We start from the raw sequence: 3,502 nt of genomic DNA on the forward strand, positions 1-3,502 counted from the left end.
TCACAGTTGGTTGGCCTGGCCATGGTGAATCTGACCTCTCAAGAGCCTCCCTTTCCGGAGCAGAGGCCTGCGATTCTCCATGCTGGAGAGCCCGCCAAGAGGGATTCTCCTACAACTTTCCAGAACACAGCAGTTCTGGGGCCAGGCCAAGCTAGCCATGTACAGCTGGAAGAGGCTGTCTCCCCCAGATGCTGAGTGACTAGAAGCCAAGAGGGAGGGAGTTCTGGAATGGTCTGGAGCAGCTGGAGGTGAGGCCTGTGGGGGCTGGGGCGGGGCCTGGGAAGAGGGACCAGCGCACAGAGTATTCTGAACCGCAGAAAGTATTCTGTTCACTCTAGGAGAAAAACAGGAGTGTTGTTCAAAACAGCCAGATGCCAGGCCCAGCTGCCCTCGCCTGGTTTTTACTCTTAAAACACCTTCGCATTTCATGGCTGTTCGGAAGAGAGAGAAGTCAGCCAGTTGTCCATTCAGACACAAGACAAGGCAGCAGCCGACAACTAAAGGCAAATATTTTCCATCCTGAGGAAAGCCTCCCGGGTGGCCCCAGGCCTGCCTCTGGAGCAGTGGCTGGCTGGTGGCTGGCTCTCCCCGAAGGTCGCTGCTTCTGGTTAGCAGACTGCGTGTCTGGGGGACTGGCCAGGATCCACCCCCACCCAGGGAGCACTGGGGGCAGCGGGGCGGCCATTCTAGGCCCACAGGAAATGGAAGCTCCCTTCCTGGTGTGAGGGCAGCCAGGCCTCCGGGGAGGCCACGACAGCGTGGCCCCTACAGTTCCCCGTCTTGAAACCCCAGCCCTTGATATCAAAATGGGACCTGTTAGTCTGTTGTTGAGGAGGGGGATATAACTGCCCAAAGCTCTTAGGTCCTGAGTGAATTTAATTTTTTTCAGCACAACAGTAGCCACACACAGTTGAAGAGTGGCACATGGCTACGTGGGGTTTGTATTTGGTCTACAGGTGAATGAACAAGACCCACGGGGACTTAGGCCTCATTATCGTAATTCTGCAGCCCCAGGAGCCAACCCCCCACGTGGAAACCCTTAATAGGTAGCCTGGCCAAGTGGGTAGCGAGAAATCAGTGATGGCAGGCCCTGGGACTTCTCTCTAGTCCCCTCCCCACCCTTTTTTTCTTTCTTTCTTTCTTTCTTTCTTTTTTTAAATACAAGAGTTTTACTCTCTTCCCCAGGCTGGAGTGTAATGGTGCAATCTTGGCTCGCTGCAACCTCCGCCTCCTGGGTTCAAGCAATTCTTACGCCTCAGCCTCCCGAGTAGCTGGAATTACAGGCACACGCTACCACGTCCAGCTAATTTTTGTATTTTTAGTAGAGACGGGGTTTCACCATGTTGGCCAGGCTGGTCTCAAACTCCTGACTTCAAGTGATCCACCCACCTTGGCCTCCCGAAGTGCTAGGATTATAGGCGTGAGGCATCGCGCCTGGCCACCCACCCTTTTTGTCTCCCAAGGAAACCAGTCTTCTGAAAATTTCAGAGGAAACCAGGACCTCCTCGCCCATGTATTTTACCCGGGGGTGCCTGTAACCTGTATTCACAAAAGCCCCACGGGCATCTCCCTGATTGAGGCCCCACCCACAGGGCCTAGGACAGGGGGACCAGGGAGGGCCCCAGAGGCTGGAGTTTGGAATACCCCCTTCTCTTCTCTGGAGCTCAGTTTCCATGTCTGTGAAATGACAGGTGATGTCACCTCCCAGAAGGGCAGTTTGAGAGAAGTAAAATCTATTGCGGTACCTTGGACACAGGAGGGGGACAGACAGCATCAACTTTTGAGGGTGCTGCAGTTACATGGCTCCAGCAGTCTGAGCCTTACCAAGACCTTTCCAGATCTGAGGGAAGCCCATGCCCAGTGTCTAGCTGGCTGGGGGAGAAACCCCTTGAGAACCCCCCCTCTGTAATGCTAGGGTCTGCATTTGCTTAGGAGGCTCTGTCCCTGTCTCTCCCCTTCTGGACCAGCCTGGCTTCCTGGGCAGGCCCAAGAGTGTCCCGGGCGCAGCACTCAGAGTCAGTGCAGTCTTTAATCTGCATTCCACAGGCATCCTCACCCCCTCCCCTCTCAGGAGCTAGGAACCTGCCAGGCTTCTTACCTCTCTGCAGGAATCTCCACCCCCCACCACAGGCTGCCCTAGGGGTAGGGGCCCAGCCCTTGAGGCCTGTCTCCTCCAACCCAGCTAAACCAGAGAGAACTCCATCTCAGGTTCCCAAATAGGCGGTGTTCTTCCCCGCCACCAAGCTAGGCAGCTCCTGGTGGCTGGAATGCCCTGCTCCTTTCTTCTCAGCCCACCACTTCCTCCAGCCTTCCCTCCTCTGTGCTGCAGCAGGGAGTCTTACCCCACCTCCTTCAGGAGGGAGGTGCTCACGGGTTCCTATGCCTGTGGGTCTCCAGGATTGGGCACTGAGCAGTCTGGAAAATGTCAAGTGAGGGAGGGATCCAGTCAAAGCCCCAGGGGGGCCTCTGAGCTCAGCCAGTTCTGCTGCTGCTCCCCACCTCTGGGGGGAAGGACAGGCTGGGGTTTGGATGGGTGGCCTTTTGGAGAGCAGAGTAATGGGAGCCGACTTGAACTTCCTGCGGCCTCATTCCCTGACTGGGGCCGGAGGGTAGTCTGAGCTGCTGGCCTGGGGTGCTGGGCCGCAGGGGAAGGGGCTGGGAGAGAGGGATCTGGGTGAGTCTAAGGGAGGGTGATACTGAAAAGCGGGGACGGCAGCACTAAACTGCCTTCGGGGAGTCCCCACTGTGCGCCCCTGGCACTTCCCCAGCCCCCTGGCGCGGTCGCAGGCACGGGTGGGTCAGCCTCAAAGTTGTTGGTACGGCCAGCCCGCTGCTGTTTAAATGGTGTGTTTGTTTGGAGTGGCTTAGGGAGGAAACTGGAAATGGGGGGGGGCGCAGCGCCCCACTTGGCGCCACCGCTGCCGGAGGGTCCGCGTGTTAGAAGCCCCAGCTTCGCAAATGACCGAAGGAGGGTGGGCGTTGAGGAGGGAAGGCCGAAAACCAAGGGGGGGGGGGTTCGGGGCCCCGGGCCGGCCGCCCCCTTTTTGCGGGGGGAGAGCAGGAGCCGCCTCTCGCAACCACTCTGCGCGCGGGGTGGGAGGGAGAGAGGGAGGCGAAGGGACGACAGCGCCGGGCTCCCCGCCCCCATCCCACCCGGTTCCAATATTTCGCAGAAAGGCACGCGGCTCCTAATCGGTCCTTTCCAGGCTGAGATTTAGCCGCGCGATGCCCGCGCAGGGGCGGGGGCCGCGGGCCGGGGGAGGCGCTCAGAGTCCGGAGCCGCCGAGCGAGGTGAGGAGCCCGCGTCCTCGGCTGGTGGAGCGGGCGGGCGGGCGCGCAAACCCGAGAGGCAGATATAGAAAGGGGGGCAGGTTAAAAATAACCCTCTCCGGCTGGGAAGCTCGCGCGCGCTCTCTCGCCTCGTTCGGTGCCAGAGGACTCCAGGGGAGGTGGCGTTGGGGAGGGCAGAGCGGGATTCCCCCTCCTCCGCCGGGCGGGGTGC

At 59.4% G+C, this 3,502-nt stretch overlaps 1 protein-coding gene across 1 annotated transcript in view; it reads left to right on the forward strand.

Moving 5' to 3' along the window:
• The first annotated feature begins 3,206 nt into the window (after positions 1-3,206).
• The window catches only part of RAI1 (retinoic acid induced 1), a 22,133-nt gene continuing 21,837 nt past the window's right edge, over positions 3,207-3,502 (forward strand). The window contains 1 exon segment of the mRNA XM_011975265.1: positions 3,207-3,291. The gene's annotated coding sequence lies outside the window, so the exon portion shown is untranslated.

The sequence above is a fragment of the Mandrillus leucophaeus genome, unplaced genomic scaffold (assembly GCF_000951045.1).
Source record: "Mandrillus leucophaeus isolate KB7577 unplaced genomic scaffold, Mleu.le_1.0 Scaffold153, whole genome shotgun sequence".
Classification (NCBI taxonomy): domain Eukaryota; kingdom Metazoa; phylum Chordata; class Mammalia; order Primates; family Cercopithecidae; genus Mandrillus; species Mandrillus leucophaeus.